General features: G+C 44.0%; 1 protein-coding gene across 2 annotated transcripts in view; it reads right to left on the reverse strand.

The window, feature by feature from the left end:
- CDC42 (cell division cycle 42) overlaps positions 1 to 7,544 on the reverse strand; it is a 53,434-nt gene extending 45,890 nt beyond the window's left edge. For both annotated transcript variants that reach the window (XM_004377149.2, XM_004377150.2), the window contains exon 1: positions 7,434 to 7,544. The gene's annotated coding sequence lies outside the window, so the exon portion shown is untranslated. The remainder of the gene's footprint in view (positions 1 to 7,433) is intronic.
- Between the last annotated feature and the right edge of the window lie 12,332 nt (positions 7,545 to 19,876).

A 19,876-nucleotide genomic window follows, 5' to 3' on the forward strand; every position in this document is an offset into this window, starting at 1 on the left:
TTACAACATAGAGGAAAATCACACAGTACCAGGAATCATGGCCTAGCCAAATTGATACACACGTTTTTTGGGGGACATAATTCAAACCATGACAGCCAGTGAAACAAATTACAGTAGCTATAGTGAAGTTTTAGGTCCCAGGGTGGCCCAAATAGTTTGCACTTAGCTAATAACCAAAAAGTTGGTGATTCAAATCCACCCAGCAGCGCTGGGAAAGAAAGCCTGGGGATCTACTTCCATAAGATTACAGCCATTGCAAACCCTATGAAGCGCAGTTCTACTCCAAAGCACATGAGGCCACCATGAGTTGAAATCAACTCTATGGCAATGGGTTTGGTTTCTGGTTTATAATGAAGTTAAAGAGTCCCTGGGTGGCTCAAACCGTTAAGCATTCAGCTACTAACTCAAAGGCTGGCAGTTCGCATCCACCCAGAGGTGCCTCCAAAGAAAGGCCTGGTGATCTACTTCCAAAAGATCACAGCCACTGAAAAACCTATGGAGTGTAGTTCTACTCTGAAACACATGGGGTCTTCATGTGTCGGAACTGACTTAGTGGCAACTGGTTTTTTGGTTTTTTTTAATAGTGAAGTTGTCTTATAATGAAAATCCCTGAAACCATAACTGCATTAATTCTTTACCTGTTAAGAAATTGTTCTTTAACCTCCCACTCTTTACCTGCTTTTAATCAGATTTTAAAACAAACAAAAAACAAATACCTCTTCCTGAATTGCCTACCAACCAAGCAAATGGTGTGTAGCTAAAATCTTGCATTTGCTTTCTTCTATGAAATTATCCTCTTTTCTCATGCTCCTTAACATTAATACAGTAACTTTTATTCCACTTCTATCTCTCCCTCTGGTTTCACTGCTCCTCATTTGATGCTCTCAAGCAAGCCCTTCTCTTTCCACAAAGTAACAGGATAATGTTTTTAACTGAGAGGATGGCTATGACTTCATATTGCCACTTGGGACACAGAGAATGGGACACGGTTATGCCTGACACATTGTTCCCCCAGTCCTCCCGGCATCTGGGGTCTGGAGCACCTACAGCTAGCCAAAGCAACATCATCGATTTATGCCAGTGCAGCACACAAATATTTCTACGTCTGCCTTGATTTGAAAAAGGTAAGAAAGTACTTCTCTAGAGTATATACTGAAAAGAGATATTGTTGTTGTTCGGTGATATCGAGTCAATTCCAACCTAGTAATCCCACGTGACAGAGCAGAACGGCTGCATAGGGTTTTCTTGACTGTAATCTTTACAGAAGCAGACTGCCAGGTCTTTCTCCTGCAGAGCCACTGGATGAGTTCAAATTACCAACCTTTCGGTTAGCAGCTGAGCACTTACCCATTTACGCCACTTTCACCTATACCAAATAGTTTAAGAAAAATGAAAAAGTAGAAGTATTAGAGAAATAAATTTAATCTTGTTGTTGTTAGCTGCTGTCGATTCAGCTCCCAACCCACAGCGACCCCATGCACGACAGTACTAAATGCTGCCTGTTCCTGCACCATCCCCATGATCAGTTCCAGATCAGACCACCTTTCTTTCTAGTCCTTCTTAGTCTGGAAGTTCTGCTGAAACCTGTTCAGCATCATAGCAACATACAGGCCTCCAGTGACAGATGAGTGGTGGCTGTGCATAAAGTGCACTGACAGGGAACTGAACCTGGGCCTCCTGCATGGAAGGCGAGAATTCTACCAATGAACTACCAAAAAACAGAAATCAAACCCACTGCTGTTGAGTCGATTCTGATTCATAGTGACCTGACAGGACAGAGTAGAACTGCTCCATAGGGTTTCACAGACTGTGTAAATCTCTACAAAAGCAGACTGCCGTGTCTTTCTCCCACAGAGCAGCTGGTGGGTTCAAACACCAACCTTTTAGTTAGCAGCCAAGCACTTTAACCACTGCACCACAAGGGCTCCTTTTACTGAACTAGCAATGCCCCCAAATTCAATCTAAACCAAACTCACCACCGTCAAATCTATCTCAACTCATAGTGACCCTACAGGACAGAGCAGAACTGCCCCATAGGGTTTCCAAGACTGTAAATCTCCACAGAAGCAAACTGTCACATCTTTCTCCCACTGAGCAGCTGGTGGGTTTGAACCGCCAACGTTTTGGTTTGCAGCCGAGCACTTTACCCACTGCGCCACCAGGTCTTTTACTGAACTAACAATGTCCCCAAATTCAATCCAGTCTTTGAAAAACAGTAATTTTTTTTTTCAGGATGGCAGCTAAATGAGGCTAGATTTTAGTTATTAACATTTTTCCTTGAGATTGGAGACATTGTTTTAGCAAAGAAAGAAGAAAACATTTTTACATTTGACCAGCTAAATGCCAATTTTTTATTTCATCTAAGTTTTCAAGTTCAATAATTATGTGAATTATCATGAACATACACTTTATAACAATTTGTTTTCAATAAAAAGCCATTTAAATTCAAACATGTAATTCATATACTGAACTAGAACTTAAGATTAATGGACAGTGGCAGCTTTAATAACTTTAAACAACACATTGGCTGCTGATAATGAGCACAGACATGGCAATTCTACACAGTAGGCAAGAAAAACTATTAACTAATTCCTTTAAAAGCCAAATAGGCTTGAGATTCATTTCATTTACAGATTATTATCCTTGCAGTAAGTTCTGGTACACAGACTAGAACTAGGTTATACTTAAGCAAGGGAAAAAAATAAATATAGAATAAAGCACTCAAACAACATGGGTTATGTATTTAATGTCACTGAATTGTATACTTAAAAATGGTTAAAATGTTAAGTGTTTTGTTACATATATTTTTTTACCACAATAAAATTTTATAAATAAAAGCACTCTATGTTGTTAATAAAATTCATTAACACATTAGTCTAGCAGCCCTAAAGGGAGTGCTTCAAACTTTAATGTGCATAAAAATTAAGTGGAGATCTTGTAAAAATGCAAATTCTGATTCAGCAGGCCTTGGATGGGGCCTAAGATTTCTAATGAGCTCCCAGGTGATGCTTATGCTGCTAGTCCATCAACCACACACTGCATATTTAATGCCTTCTATGACACTGGTAAAAATGCTGTTTGCCACTGAGTCAATTCCAACTCACAGCGACCCTTTAGGACAGAGCAGAATTGTCCCATAGGGTTTCCAAGCCTATACACCTTTTACAGAAACAGACTGCCACATCTTTCTCCCGTGGAGAGGCTGGTGGGTAGGAACTGCCAACCTTTCAGTTAGCAGTCAAGGCTTTAACCACCTCGCCACCAGGGCTCCTTACTGGTAAAAAGAATGGATAAAAACTTAAAGGAAGTAACAACCCACACTTCATTTAATGTTTATGGTTTTATAATGAGATTAGTCTGGGGGATGATGGGTTATTAAAATCTTGATGTTTGGGAGAAACACTGACAGTGTCTCAAAAGTGTAAGGGAGGTTGTAATAGTAACAAGAGCAAACACCTATACAGCACTTCACATATATTAACTGATTTAATCCTCATAACAATACTATGAGGTAGGGACTATTGCTATTCCTATTTTACAAAAAGGAAACCTAAGTCACAGAGACATACTTAAACTGCCCAAGATCATACAGATGATAAATGGCAGAGCCAGGATTTGAACTCAGGCAATCTGGTTCTACACTCTACACTTTTAACCACTATACTAGCAGTACATCTCTCAAGAACACATAGCGGAAGAATTAAAACCAGCAAGTGGAGATAAACAGCTTACTTTGAAGAAGAGAATGCAAGTATTAAAGTGAAGAACATAGAGCAACACAGCCTAAGTCAGAGGTTCTCTTCAGGTAACAGAGCACCTAGAAACTTTACTGCTTGGTGAATACCATGACTTCGCAGTATGTAATTTTTGGCTATACTAAAAACTGTTCTGGACTTCAGCATAATAGCTAATGCCAAGTATTTGAGGGAAAAAAAAATATTTTTCTAAAACTGAAAGGAGGGATACCATTTTGGTGGCAACACACCTGGTTTTCATCTCATGGAATAAATCATTTGAGAACCAATGTCCCAGGGGTGACAGGTGAAGAAAGAGTTTTGACACCCAGGACTTACAATAGCAGCATTGGCAGACATAGCTGAAATAACAAGCAGTGAAAATTACTTTTAGCAAAAATATTTTGGACTGAAGGGATGAGTAACTAAAAGTAGAAACCAGTAAAGGACAAAGCACAACATGATTAGGAATTTGATACTGTTGAGGGGAATAGAAGCCCTGGTGGCACAGTGGTTAAAAGGTCAGCAGTTCAAACCCACCAGCCGCTCCTTTAAAACCCTATGGGGCAGTTCTACCTTGTCCTACAGGGTCGATTTATGAGTCAGAATCGACTCGACGGCAACAGGTTAGAGGGAAATAAGCGGCAGAAAATAAACTGTTATTAGCAAACAAAGAAATAGAGGAAGATAAGGAAACAAACACTAAATCTGAGTAATTTTTAGGAGAATAAGGGAACCAGTCATCAGAAAATATATTCTAAGCGATGGTAAATTGTCCACATAATGAAGCTGCAGATGGATAAAGTCAAGCAAGGGTAGGCTAGTAATTTCAAGCTGACCAAGCACAAAAGTAGTCCTGAGAGACACAGTGCAAAGGCTTATGGAATATGCAGAAAGAAAAAATGTTAACCCTCAGACAATATCAAATTCATCCGTTTGACAAATATTTCTTGAGACTTACTTTGTGTTTGGCTCTATTCTAGGTGCTAGGGCTACAGGAGTGACCATACCAGGCCAAAGTCCTGCCCTCATAGAACTTACATGTTAGTGGGAGAGACTGACAACAAATACATTTAGAAGGGAAAACTGAATAAAGAATTATCGTAAAAGCCTAGAATGGAGCCCTTTACAAATAAGGAGGATACACAGAGCCATATATGGGAAATAACACATTACTCCCTGCTCCCCGAAAAGCCCTGTAGCCTATAGCTCTCATTAGATGCTCTTCATCGCTCTCAAAAAAAAGACATTAAAACAATAAAGAAATGCATTTAGAAATGTACCCATAAGTAAAAGAATAACTTGACTTTTACTTTCAAGAATGCCTATCAATACTACTTCCCAGACAGGCACAGTAAATTTTAAGTTTTCCAAATCTGACATCTCTTGGATCAAAACATTTTATTGGTGTAACTATTTTAAAAATAAACAAGAAATGCTTTTCCAATAGTCCATAAAAGTGCAAGTAGAAAAGCATCCTAACAAAGGAAAACAAATTCTGAAACTACAAAAAAAAAGATTTGGTCTCAGTAGGCTTTAAGAATCTCACTGATATCTGATTTAAGCCCCCTAACTAACTGTATTCCTACCTTCGATTCCAAAAAAAAGTTTCACTGAGCACAGGTGTTGGTTATTACATGAAAACTTTTTAAGAGTAAACAGAGGATGTTTAAAGAAATTACTGAAGAGCTCATTTTCAATACTCTGTTAATTATCTGGTCTCAGTCTAAAAATTGTAAATTCAAACTACTCTGCTATATTTTTAAAAAGATGTGAACTGACACATATAGAGACTTCTTAAAAATAGAGGACTCAAGAAATAAGGCAGCAGACAAGGGTTTCACTTTTATACTCCTGAAACAAGATACCACTTTAAGGCAAACAAATGTATTTCAGAAGATTCATCCCGCTATGCCTATCTGCAACATCCACACTACAGAAAGCTCATTTAAATCTACCACTTCTTTAAAGTGTTTAACAAGCAATCTGTTCTCTCTATACAAATGAGAAACAATAGAAATGTACTTGTTCCAACATGAACTACCCTTATAACAATGCATTACACAACTGGATCTCATTTGCTTTACAATGCTAACACTTTTCTGTGCTACTGCACTCCGAACGAGGATATAAAATTTAGACTACCTCACATTCTTGGGAACAAAAATTGGGAAAAAAAAAGTGTCAGTCATTTACTTTTTTTTGTTAAAAATTCAAAACTAGTTTTTAATTAAAAAACTAAAGTGCCTAGGAAGCAAAACTGATCCTCTCACCCCCACACCCTGGCCACAAAAAGAGCAAGTGAGGCAATCTCGGTAGGTATCTTGCATCAAACAAGTATATGGGATAAGTCAATTAATCCGGGAAAGTCATTTTGGGGCCAAAAAAATGCACCCACAAATAAACTGGCTTCATTCAAGTACAGTCAAGGGAGAACTTTAAAGTTATATCCTACGCAAGCGGCTACAGAAGGTGTTGTCTTATGCTTTATTTTCTGTCACAACCTAATCTTGAGATTTTAAATCTTCCTTTAGATGCATCTGAGGTGACCATGAACCCGAGTTAACAGGATTTCAAAAAAATCATCTCTGAACATGATGCGCTGGGAAGCGGGCAGGATAAGTCTCTGGATGACCCACTAAAACTGCAAAACGCTGTCTTAATCTGGTGAGTCCCTGACTTGTAGGAGTTAAAACTCTCACCCCTTATACTGCGATGACGTAATCTTCCACACTGCATTTCTCTAGGATTTAAACGGAAGGAAAAAAACAAACGAACAAAGAAAATTTCCCCTTAGTAAGAGGAATTAAGCAAGGGGCCGAACGACAGTTTCGGGAGGGGGTTAGGTAACTCCCTGAAGGGGAAGCTTCAAAGCTTCAGCTGAATAAGCAGGGAGAGTGTCAGATGTAGGAGAAGCAAACAGAAATATTAGGAACTCAACCTAAGGCAGGATAAAGGACACTGGAGAAAGGGAGACCAAACCTACCCTGCTCAAATGAACTGCCGAGCTGGGAGGCAGGGGCGGGAAGAGCGTCGAAGGAACAGCCAAGGGCAGTCAGCAAGCTGCCCCCTCCCCAGCCGCCACTTCCCCGCCGCAGTTGCAATGCCGCTCCCCTCCCCCCGCCCGCCGCAAAATGTCCGCGGCGGCGCCCGGCAAAGCAGGAAGTCGAAGGCGAAGCGCGGTGGGCAGCAACCAGCCTTCGAGTCCCGAGGACCAACACCTCCTCCACCTCGGGCGCCCGCGAGAGGCTTCGCGGCCCAGGGCCCAAAGCACCCCAGTCCGGCCGCCCGCCTTTGGGTGCCCACGGGGCCCGGCCGGAGGGGGAGGGGAGCCCGGGCGGCTGGGATGGGTGTGACCCCTTCCTTCCGCCGCTGCCCGGTGACAGCCCGGCCCCGCCCGCGCCCTCAGGCCGGCACCCCGAGCCCCAGCCCGGCACCTCGCAGCGGGCGTGCACCCCGCCTTCCCCGCCGCGACTCCCTCCCCTTCGTTTCTCTACAGAACCGGGACCCGCGCTCGCCTGGAGAGCACAGCACGAACCGGGCACCCCACCCCCACCCCCGCCGCGTTCTGCGCTCCCAGGCCTCGCAGAATCCCGGGGACCGGGTGTCCCCGAAGACGAGGAAAGGCTAGGGGCGACACGGTGGGGACGGGACGATGGGGTAGTCGGTTCCTCGGGGAACCTCAGGCCCCGCACTCACCTCAGCTTCTCCGCCCGGGCGTTGGCAGCACTGCGCGGGGTCTCCTCGACTGCCGGACAGGGGCACGCACTTGACGTCAGCACGCAGGCGACGCACGGTTGGGTGCCCGCGGAAGTAGGAGGGACGGAGAGGGGAAGAAGAGGCTGGGACGGTTCGAGGCGGAGCCTAAATTCCTCCCACGTCTCGGCTGCGCTCGACCAGCGCGCACGCGCAAGGCCGGAGTGGCGCCAGTGTTCAGTGTTCCGCTCTGTACCTCTTTTCCCGATGATTGTAGTTGTCATAAGACTAGAAACAATAGTTTGCAAAGCACTCCAGTGACATTTCTTTTGATCCTTGCAACCCTGGAAGCAAAGTATTATCGTCCCTATTTTGCAGAGAAGACGGAGGCTTCTCAGAGACGGGCAGTGACTTGCCCGAGTGTACACAGCAAGTGGGTGGCCTCCTGACTCCCCAGGTCTGTATTCAGTCCGCTGTGGCGTGAGAGCTCCTACACCCCACTGTCCGTCGCTTCAGCCACAAAGGTCTTTTGTTTCAGAATCTTCCTCCCCACCGTAGGGCCCTGCACTTAACTGTTGGTTGACTTTCAGCCCTCAAATGTCCCCGCCTTCTCTGATCATCCTATCCTCCCAGCACGCTGCTAGCTTGCAGGCTCCGGGAGAATAGGAACCTTCTCTGTCGTATTCTCAGATGTTTCCCAATGTTCAGAGAAAAATAGTTTATCCTAATAATAGTTAATATATTGCTTACCACCACAGTTATTTCGTCAAGAAAGATAATATTCCAATATATTTCATTTAATCATCATATTTTCTCTTGAACTTATTAATTCCACAAAAAATAACCACATTTTTCAGTGTATACTATAAGCATGATGCTAATAACTTTGCATGTAGTAGTAACTAATTTAATTCTCAGAACAACCCTATGAAGTAAGAACTGTTATCCCCATTTTACGAATGAGTGAACTGAAACTCAGAGGTGTTAAGAAATTTACCAAAAGTCACCCAACCAGGCAGTGGCAGAGCAGGGGCTTGGACCTAGGCTTTTGGACCCAGGAGGCTGGTTCTAGTTTGACCACTACACTGTCCTACTGCCCAGTAGGTTTATTATAGGGAAATCAGAAGATAAACTTCAGTTGTAGTCCTACCCACAAGGATACCAGCTATTAACATTTTTGGTGAGTACTTTTTCAGACTTTTTTATATGTATATATACATTTAAGGAACCCTAGTGACAGAGTGGTTAAGCCCTCAACTGCTAACCAAAAAGTCAGCGGTTCGAAACCACCAGCCACTCTGCAGGAGAAAGATGTGGCAACCCACTTCCATAAAGATTACAGCCTTGGAAGCCCTGTGGAGCAGGTCTGCTAGGTCCTATACGGTCGCTATGAGTTGGAATCAACTCAACAGCTATGGGTTTGCTTTGGTTTTGGTTTATATATACATTTATTTTTACCAAAATAAGATTATGACATGCTTTTCTCTCTCAAAATGTTATAAACGTCTTTCTATGTCAAATAAAGCAGCATTTTTGCTAACCAAAAGGTTGGCAGTTCGAATCCACCAGCTGCTCCTTGGAAACCCTATGAGGCAGTTCTTCCCTGGCCTGTGGGGTCGCTATGAGTAGTAATCGACTCAACAACAACGGGTTTGGGGTTTTTTGGTGTTCTACTATATGGGTATTTATCCATTCACCTATTGTTGAAGATTTAGGTTGCTTTTGGCTATTTTAAATTTTTTTGAAAATTTGTAAATAATTGATTGTTGTAAAAATGCACTAGTTTGATTTCTAAAACTTGAAAACTGGTTGTGCGTTTTTCTCCCTCTGCAAAGCCAGTTTGCAATGACCTTTCCTTCACCCCATCTCACAATCCCGTGAATGTCCCCAGACAATGTCTGCCCTTTCCATAGCAGCAATATCTTGATGGGGTGTCACCCAACCGCTGAACTTTTCCTGCCTTCATTCTGAGGACAAAGACTCACTTAGCACTTTGTCTATTACGTTGTCAGATTTTTGTCAGAAGGGCCCTCCCAGACCTTTTCACAGCCCCAATTGGCAGTGGCGTCACAACTTGACTCCATTCAACCTCATTCTCTGCTACTGGCCCAGCTTCCTAGCACCCCTTCCTCACTGCCCCACTGGCTACAGCTGCCTCATATTAACAGAAGAGGCAGCCTGTGAGTCTCCAGTCCTCCCTGCCCCACTCTGTGGTTGCTAGCCCACTGTTAATTCCTCCTTCTTCTGGTAACAACACTTCCATTTCTCCTGGAGAAGCCGCTTCCCCAACTCCCAATTCATGTGACTAGAGAGGAGATGGCTTTACCTCCAGTTGAAGAGATTGACATGTGACCCAGGTTTAGCCAATCAGAGCATTATAGAGAGTCCTCTTGCCACAGCACTTCATCAATGGACATGTGACCTAATGAGAACCAATGAGATTCAATTCTGGGACGTTGGTCAGAACCTTCACATTGAATGAGTATATTTGCTGAGGGCAGGATGTAATCGTGGTACCGGTGGCAGCCATCTTCCCACTGCAAGGAGAGAGACTGCAGGAGAATAAGACCAAGACAAAGAGGGAAAAACAGAGTTGCCCGATAGAGACAGTGAAACCAAGTCCCAGTGGCGTTTGAGTCCCTCGACTCAGCCTTGTTTCAATCATGTGAGCCAGCAAATTCTATTGCTTAAGCTGGGATGAGTAGGTTTCTGTCACTTGCAACTGCAAGAATCCTGATGACTCACTCTGCCACCTCTGGCACCCATGTCTGCCCCTGTGTGGTACTTGTTGCCACCCTCTATGTAGATGTCTCCCAAATCTCCACCTCCTCCAACCCCTATTCCCACCCTCATCTCCAAATTTCCAGCTACCTAGAAGTCCCACTGTCTTAGTCGTCTAATACTGCTCTAACAGAAGTACCACAAGTGGATGGTTTTAACAAAGAGAAGTTTATTCTCTTACAGTCAAGTAGGCTACAAGTCCAAATTCAAGGCATCAGCTCCAGGAGAAGGCTTTCTCTCTCTGTCAGCTCTGGAGAAAGGTCTTTGTGATGCATCAGTCTTCCCTTGGTCTGGGAGCATGTCAGTGCAGGAACCTCAGGTCCAAATGACGCGCTCTGCTCTCGGTACTGCTTTCTTGGTGATATAAGATCCCCAATTCTCTGCTTGCTTCCCTTTCTTTTTATCTCTCGAGAGATAAAAGGTGGTACAGGCCACACCCCAGGGAAACTCCCTTTACACTGGATCAGGGATGTGACCTGGGTAAAGGTTGTGTTACAATCCCACCCTAATCCTCTTTAACATAAAATTACAGTCACAAAATGGAGGCCAACCACACAATTCTGGGAATCATGGCCCAGCCAAATTGATACACACATTTTTGGGGGGACATAATTAAAACCATGACACCCACCAACCCAAAACCCATTACCACCGAGTTGATTCCAACTCATAGCAACCCTATAGGACAGGGCAGAACTGCCCCATAAGGTTTCCAAGGAGCTGTTAGTGTATTTGAACTGCCAACCTTTTGGTTAGCAGCCAAGCTGTTTAACCACAGCACCACCAGGGCTCTGGAAGTCCCACTAGCACCCGTGAAATCATCTTCTAGCTCCCACCTCCTCCAGGTTCTGCAGTCCCTATATCTGCTCGTGGCGTCTGTACCCTCCTATATCCAGGGATTCCCAAACTTTTCTGCATCATAAAAAAGGGGTATATACCCCATACTCACAAAATTAATATCCCATTTCTAGAGGCTTCCTTTAATAATTTCTATTTTAATCCATTTTACACAGAGCAGAATTCATCTTCCCTGATCTCAGCCCAAAAACCCTCAATGTCTTCCCTTTTGTCTTCAAAATAAAATAAAATTCAAAGTCCTTTGCCAGGCATTCTGGATCTCCCATAATCTGGCACCAAATTATTTTTCCCACCTTGTTCCCCTTTCCATTCCATCACACACTAAGCTGCAGCTAGACTGAATTACTTTAGTATTATACATACAGGTACCATGATTTCTCACCTCTGTGACCATGTTCATGCTGTTCCCCTAGCCTAGAACAACTTTCCCACTCATCCATCCTATCTGTCAACTCCCACTTTCCTTCCCACTATGAAGTGTACCTTCTGCCAACACTGATCTTGCTCTTATCTTAAATGGGCTGTGTCCCTTCACTTCTGTGCCTTTGCATATTCAGTCGTTCCCTTCTCTGTCTGCCAAACTTCTCTCTTTCAAGGACTCGCCTAGACCTTGGCTCTGAAGCCTTCCCTGACAACCTCAGACAACCAGTCATTCCTAAAGACTTTATATCTAAAGCATACCAATTGCCATTGAGTCGATTCCAACCCATGGTGACCCCATGTGCATCAGACTAGAACTGTGCTCCATAGGGTTTTTAATAGCTGGTTTTTCTAAAGTAAATCACTAGGCCTTTCCTTTGAGGTGCCTCTGGATGGACTCAAATCTCCTATCTTTCAGTTAGCAGGTGCACCACAGATACTTGTATTTGTGCTAACTAAACCACTAGGCCATAAACAGGCAAGGATGTTATTCATTTTTGGATCCCTTTACCTAATTTCTTGGCACACTGCCAGCCCTCAAAAATGTCTGATGTACGATCTAGGTCAATTGGCATAACAAAGTTTATTAAGAAAATGTTCTTCATCCTACTTTGGTGAGTGGCATCTAGGGTCTTAAAAGCTAGTGAGCAGCCATCTAAGATGAATCAATTGGTCCCAACCCACCTGGAGCAACGGAGAATGAAGAACACCAAAGACTCAAGGAAAGTATTAGCCCAAGAGACAGAAAGACTTCATCAGTGCTATGGCAGTTTAGAAGAGGCAGAGATCGCTTTTGGCAAAGCCAAAACCCAAGACTTCATCAGCCTGAGACCAGAAGAACTAGATGGTACCCAGCTACCACCAGTGATCACCCTGACAGGGAACACAACAGAGAGCCCCTGACAGAGCAGGAGAAAAGTGGGGCACAGAACTCAAATTCTAGAAAAAAGACCAGACTTAATGGTTAGATGGAGACTGGAGGGTCCCCGGAAGACGTGGCCTTCGAACTCTCTGTTAGCCCAAAACTAAAACCATTCCTGAGGCCAACTCTTCAGACAAAGATTAGACTGGACTATGGGACATAAAATGATACTCGCGAAGAGTGTACTTCTTAGCCCAAGTAGATACATGAGACTAAATGGGCAGCTCCTGTCCAGAGGCAAGATGAGAAGACAGAAAGGGTCCAGGAGCTGGCTGAATGAACTCGGGAGATTCAGGGTGGAAAGGAGAAGTATGCTGTAACAGTATAGGGAGAGCAACTAGGGTCACATAACAATGTATGTATAAATTTTTCATGAGAGACTAACTTGAATTGTAAACTTTCACTTAAAGCACAACAATAAAAAAAAGAAGAAGAAAAATGTCTGATGTACGAATAAATGTAATGCCACCTCTTTTCCACAAAGCTGGCTCTGCCAAAAGCGATCTCTGCCTCTTCTAAACTGCCATAGCGCTTACCTGAGCCTTCTTTAGGCCCTTAACCTATTGGATCAGGTTTGTTGTTATTGCTAGCTGCCATCGAGTTGGCCACCTGACTCAGGGTGACCCCACGCACAACGGAACGAAACACTGCCCAGTCATGCACAATTCCCATGATCAGTTGCAGATCAGACCATTGTGACCCACAGGGTTTTCATTGGCTGATTTTTGGAAGTATATCACCAGGCCTTTCTTCCTAGTCTGTTTTAGTCTGGAAGCTCTGCTAAAACCTGTTCAGCATCACAGCAACCCACAAGCTTCCACTGACAGACAGGTGGTGGCTGCACATGAAGTGCATTGGCCGGGAATCAAACACTTTCCCACATGGAAAGTGAGAATTCAACCCTTCACCACCACTGCCCTCAGCCGGATCATGTTTACCCATGCTTTGTCTGCCCCACTGGAAACTCGCAGGGGCAGGCTCAGTGCTGGTCAGGTGCCATGAACAAAGCGAGCACTTAAACACTGGCTGGATGAGCAAAGCCTCAAACTGCATTCTCTGCCAAGCGCCAGAGACCGCAAATCCACCTCCATCTCCCCAGGGCTTGCCAGGCTTTGTAAAGAAGAGCAGGATCTACATTAAAGAGGTTTTCCTCTGTGGTCTTCACTCTTAAGATTTACGTGAGAAAATCCTAATTTAAGACATTCTGTGTGATACATAGACGATAAAACTGCAAAGAAAAGCGAGGAAGTGATTATCATAAAAATTCGCCTGGCTCCCTCTTACCCTGCAGGTCTTTGCTCAAATATCACCCCTCCTGAAGAAGACTCCCCCTAGCCCAGCTTCAGTAGCATCCCAGCCCACTACACATCACACTACTTTATTTCCTTCATAGCGCGTATCACTATCCAGAATGATCCTTAGCTGCCTCTCAAGGAGTGAGAGAGAGTTGTGATCTGGAAAGGATATATCTGGGTAGAAGCCTGGGGGCGCGCTGTTGGCGATATTCTGTCTCATGCCCTGGGTGATGAGCACACAGATGTTTACTTTATATTCATTGTGCCATACATTTGTTTTATGCACTTTTCTCATGTGTAATATTTCAGAATAATGAAGGTTAAAAGTAATAAAATAGGGGCATTGGTGGCTCAGTGTTAGAATTCTCACCTTTTGTGTGGGACACATAGGTTCAATTCCCAGCCAATGCACCTTATGCGCAGCCACCCCACCCCCATCTGTCAGTGGAAGCTTGCATGTGCTGTGATGCTGAACAAGTTTCAATGGAGCTTCCAGACTAAGAGGAACTAGGAAGAAAAGGCTGGCGATTTACTTCTGAAAAATGAAAACCTATAGATCACAACAGTCCAATCCCATTGTGCATGGGGTCACCATGAGTCGGGGGCCAATGCAACAGCCACTAACAACAATTTGCAATGGTAATATCAGTCTTAAGTCCAGAGATAGATCTCAGTCTACAAACTCAGGTCTGTAAAACTAATAAAATAAAATAAAAATAAAGCCTCTATGTTGTTATTAAAGGAGTCTCTGGGTAGTGGTGCAAACGGTTAAGCACTCAGCTGCTAACCACAAGGTTGGGGGTTTGAGTCCACTCAGAGGCCCCACAGAAGAAAGCCCTGGCAATCTACTTCTAGAAAGTCAGCCCTTGAAAACCCTATGGAGCACAGTTCTACTCTGACCCACCTGGGGTCGCCATGAGTCAGAATCCACTCAAGGGTAACTGGTTTGGTTGTTACTAAAAGGTTGACTTTATTGTGTAACTTCCTATTACCCCATCATCCTGACATACAGGCTGGTCTTTCCCTCCTCTGGCTGGTCACGGCCAGCAGCCTTAGTTCCTAGGACTCTGATGGGATCCTAGCTTGGCCTGCTGCACTATGTGGGGTGACAGCTGCTGAAGCTGTAACCTACTCCATAAGGCTCAGACTGAGGGAGCTACTTCATCCACAGCCCCTCTTGCTGCTCAGCCCCCCTCCTGGACATCCTTAAGATTGTCCAGGGACCTGGTGGTTCTTGGAGGAAGAGAAGGAAGAGGAACTGACCAAACCTGTTTCCTATTTGCCTTTTCTCTAACTGGCCCAGGCCTGCCTCCTTCATCTGTGTTACATACCTCCAGAGAAGACAATAATCTGGGTCACTGAAGCAGGGAGGATGAGGCAGGAGAGAGAAAAGTCTAGAAATAACAACTCATCGCCATTCAGTAGGATTTAGTAAAAACCTGTAGGCACATGGTACAATGGTGAAATTTTAACCTGAAAATGATCTCAGAATCTTCCGTGTGGGCCAGTTGGTCATGGGCACGTCCTTTTTTTTTTTTAATTGTTGTAGTTTAAGTGAAAGTTTACAATTCAAGTTAGTCTCTTATACAAAAATTTATACATACATTGTTACGTGACCCTAGTTGCTCTCCCTATACTGTGACAGCACACTCCTCCTTTCCATTCCTGATTCCCCATGTCCATTCAGCCAGCACGTAACCCTCTCTGCCTTCTCATCTCACCTCTGGACAGAAGCTGCCCGTTTAGTCTCATGTATCTACTTGGGCTAAGAAGCACACTCTTCGCAAGTATCATTTTATGTCCCACAGTCCAGTCCAATCTTTGTCTGAATAGTTGGCCTTGGAAATTGTTTTAGTTCTGGGTTGACAGACAGTCCAGGGGCCATGCTCTCTGGGGTTCCTCTAGCCTCGGTCAGACCATTAAGTCCGGTCTTTTCACTAGAATTTGAGTTCTGCATCCCACCCTTCCCCCGCTCCATCAAGGACTCTCTGTTGTGTTCCCTGTCAGGGAGGTCATTGGTGGTAGACGGGCACCATCTAGTTCTTCTAGTCTCAGGCTGATGAAGTCTCTGGCTTATGTGGCCCTTTCTGTCTCTTGGGCTAATACTTACCTTATGTCTTTGGTGTTCTTCATTCTCCTTTACTCCGGGTGGTTGGGACCAATTGATGCATCTTAGATGGCCGCTTGCTAGCTTTTAAGACCCCGGATGCCACTCACCAAAGCAGGATGCAGAACATCTTCTTAATAAGCTTTGTTATGCCAGTTGACCTAGATGTCCTCTGAAAGCATGATCCCTAGACCCCCACCCCTGCTACTCTGTCCCTTGAAGTGTTTGATTCTATTCAGGAAACTTCTTAGCTTTGGTTTAGTCCCATCATGCTGACTTCCCCTGTAGTGTGTGCTGTCCTTCTCATGGGCATGTTCTGACCAATATACACCAGTTGTTGTTGTAGTTAGTCCTGTCAAGTTGATTCTGACTCATAGAGACCTCATGTGACAGAGTAGGTTTTCTTGGCTATAATCTTTATGGAAGCAGATCACCCGGTCTTCATCCCGTGGAGCTGCTGGGTAGGTATGAATCGCCAACCTTTTGATTAGCAGCCAAGCCCTTAACCATTGTGCCACCAGGGCTCCTTATTCAACAGTTAGTGGGCACCTATTGCAGGCTACACACTACAGTTGCAAAGATGAACTATATCCCCCTGCTTAGGCCCTTCAGTGGCTTCTCCTGGCCCTTGGAATGAAATCCAAACCCGTAAGCTCAACTAGCTGAACCTTGTCCATCCCTTTAACCTCATCTGGACCACGTACTCACTCCCTGGGCTCCAGCCACACTGCCCTCTTTATTGTTCCTCAGACACACAGCTTACTATGCCTACCTCCGAGCCTTTGCACTTGGTGTTCCTTTTCCTGCTCCTCACACCATCCTAAATGATTTCATCTATTTGCTTTTCTTATTATTAAAAAGTAAATTCAAGTGCTTCATTCACCACTGTACCTTCAGTTCTAAAACAGTGCATACTTGATAAATATCTATTGAAGAAATGCAGTGAATGAAGACACAATCCCTACTTTCAAGGAGTTAAGTTCTCACAAATAATAATTAACATGCGTTGTGATAAGCACTAAGACAAGGGAATGTACCAGGATCTGAGTGAATAAGAAAGCAGTGTTCACAATAGTTACAGCTAACGTTTAGTAAGTACTTTCTATGCTCCAGGTACTGTTCTAAGCATTTAATATGCATTATCTCAGTTAAAATTCACAGAAACCCTAGAATATAGAAACTGTTATCTTCAAGAATAATGAGGGGCAGCTTCTGTCCAGAGGTGAGATGAGAAGGCAGAGAGGGTTAGGAGCTGGTTGAGTGGACACGGGACATCAGGGGTGGAAAGGAGGACTGTGCTATCACAGTATGGGGAGAGCAATAAGGGTCACATAACAATTTATGTATAAATTTTTGTATAAGAGACTAACCTGAAATGTAAACTTTCACTTAAACTACAACAATAAACAAAAAAAGAAAAATGAGGCATGGAGAGGTTAGCAAGACTTGCCCAAAGTCACAGGTAGGTAGAGAAGCTGAGATGCAAACCAGAGCTGATCAGGGAAGGTTTCCCGAAGGAGCAAGGTTTGATCCGAGTTGGGAGGACCTGCACAGACTGGCTGGGCCAGGGTAGGGCATGCCAAGTCCTGGCAGAAAGAACAGGCCTGTCCAGTCATATGAGCATCGGAAAGCAGGATACTCAGGGAATGGATGAATCTCCTAGATATGATGCTGAACACGTGAAACCAGACACAAAAGGATATATATTGTATGATCTCATCTGGTTCAGAAACAGACAACACTACTGTAGGGTCACAGAAATTATAATGTTGTTGTTAGCAACCATGGAGTCAGCCCTGGGCTTATGGCAACCCCATGCACAATAGAACTAAATGCTGCCTAGTCCTGCATCATCCCCATGTTCAGTTGTGGATTGAAACATAGGGTTTTCATTGGCTGATTTTTGGAAGTAGATCACCAGGCCTTTCTTCCTAGTATGTCTTAGTCTGGAAGCGCCACTAAAACCAGTTCATCCTTAGCAACACACAAGCCTCCACTGACAGATGGGTGGTGGCTGTGTCGGAGGCACACTGGCCCAGGAATTGAACCCTGGTCTCCAACACGGAGGGCAAGAATTCTACAACCGAACCGCTCTTGTCCCTTAGAAATTATAATTGTTGTTAGGTGCCGTCGAGTCGACTCCAACTCATAGCAACCCTATGTACAACAGAACAAAACACTGCCTGGTCCTGCACCATCCTCACAATCGTTGCTATGTTTGAGCCCATTGTTACAGCCACTGTGTCAGTCCATCTCATTGAGGGTCTTCCTCTTTTTCACAGACCCTCTACCTTACCAAGGATGATATCTTTCTCCAGAGGCTCGTCTCTCCTGTTAACATGTCTCACATACTTTGTCTCACCATCCTCGCTTCCAAGAAGCACTCTGACTGTACGTCTTCAAGACAGACATGTTCGTGCTTCTGGCAGTCCATAGTATATTCTATATTCTTCGTGAACGCCACAATTCAAAGGCATCAATTCTTCGGTCTTCCTTATTCATTGTCCAGCTTTCACATGCATATAAGGCAATTGAAAATACCGTGGCTTGCATCAGGCGCTCCTTAGTCCTTAAAGTGGCATCTTTGCTTTTTAACACTTTAAAGAGGTCTTTGGCAGCAGATTTGCCCAATGCAATACATCGTTTGATTTCTTGACTGCTGCTTCCATGGAAGTTGATTGTGGATCCAAGTAAAATGAAATTCTGGACAACTTCAGTCTTTTCTCCATTTATTATGATGTTGCTTATTGGTCCAATTGTGAGGATTTTTGTTTTCTTCATATTGAGATGAAATCCACACTGAAGGCTGTGGTCTTTGATCTTCATCAGCTTAAGTGCTTCAAGTCCTCTTCACTTTCAGCAAGCAAGGTTGTGTCATCTACATATCGCAGGTTGTTAATGAGTCTTTCTCCAATCCTGATGCCCCGTTCTTCTTCATATAGTCCAGCTTCTCAGATTATTTGCTCAGCATACAGATTGAATAAGTATGGTGAAAGGATACAACCCTGACAGATATCTTTCCTGGTTTTAAACCACGCAGTATCCCCTTGTTCTGTTCAAACGCCTACTTCTTAGTCTATGACATGAGCACAGTTAAGTGTTCTGGATTCCCATTCTTTGCAATATTATCCATAATTTGTTATGATCCACACAGTCGAATACCTTTGCATAGTCAAATTATATAGAAATTATAATAGCAGTTACCTTTCAGAGTTAATAAGTGAACGGGAGGCTTTTGGGGTGCTGGTAACATTCTGTATTTTCATCTGGGACTGGTTATAGGGGTGTACTCAGTTTGTACAAATTAATTGAGCTGTACGATTAAGATTTGTGCACTTTATAGGATGGATGTTACACTTAAACTAAAAATAATAATAATAAAGATTGCTACAGCAGCAGTATTGACCTCAAGAACAAAACACTTGCGAATTTTTAAGAGAAATTTTGCCAGTCTTTTTTTCTCCCCCCATACAAAAATTTATACATACATTGTTATGTGACTCTAATTGCTCTCCCCATACTATGACAGCACACTCCTCCTTTCCACCCCGAATCTCCCGAGTCCGTTCAGCCAGCTCCTGCACCCTCTCTTCTCATCTCACCTCGGGACAGAAGCTGCCTGTTTAGTCTTTTGTATCTACTTGAGCTAAGAGGCACACGCCTCACGAGTATCACTTTATGTCCCACAGTCCAGTCCAATCCCTGTCTGAAGAGTTGGCCTTGTAAATTCTTTCAGTTCTGGGCTGATAGAGAATCCCAGGGCCATGCTTTCCGGGTTTCCTCCAGTCTCAGTCAGACCATTAAGTCTGGTCTTCTTACTAGAATTTGAGTTTTGCACCCCACCTTTCTTCTGCTCCATCTGGGACTCTCTGTTGTGTTCCCTGTCAGGGCGGTCATTGGTGGTAGGCGGGCACCATGTAGTTCTTCTGGTCTCAGGCTGATGAAGTCTCTGGTTTATGTGGCCCTTTCTGTCTCTTGGGCTAATACTTCCCTTGTGTCTTTGGTGTTCTTCATTCTCCTTTACTCCAGGTGGTTGGGACCAATTGATGCGTCTTAGATGGCT

The sequence above is a fragment of the Trichechus manatus genome, unplaced genomic scaffold (genome assembly GCF_000243295.1).
Source record: "Trichechus manatus latirostris isolate Lorelei unplaced genomic scaffold, TriManLat1.0 scaffold00048, whole genome shotgun sequence".
In the NCBI taxonomy this organism is placed as follows: Eukaryota; Metazoa; Chordata; class Mammalia; order Sirenia; family Trichechidae; genus Trichechus; species Trichechus manatus.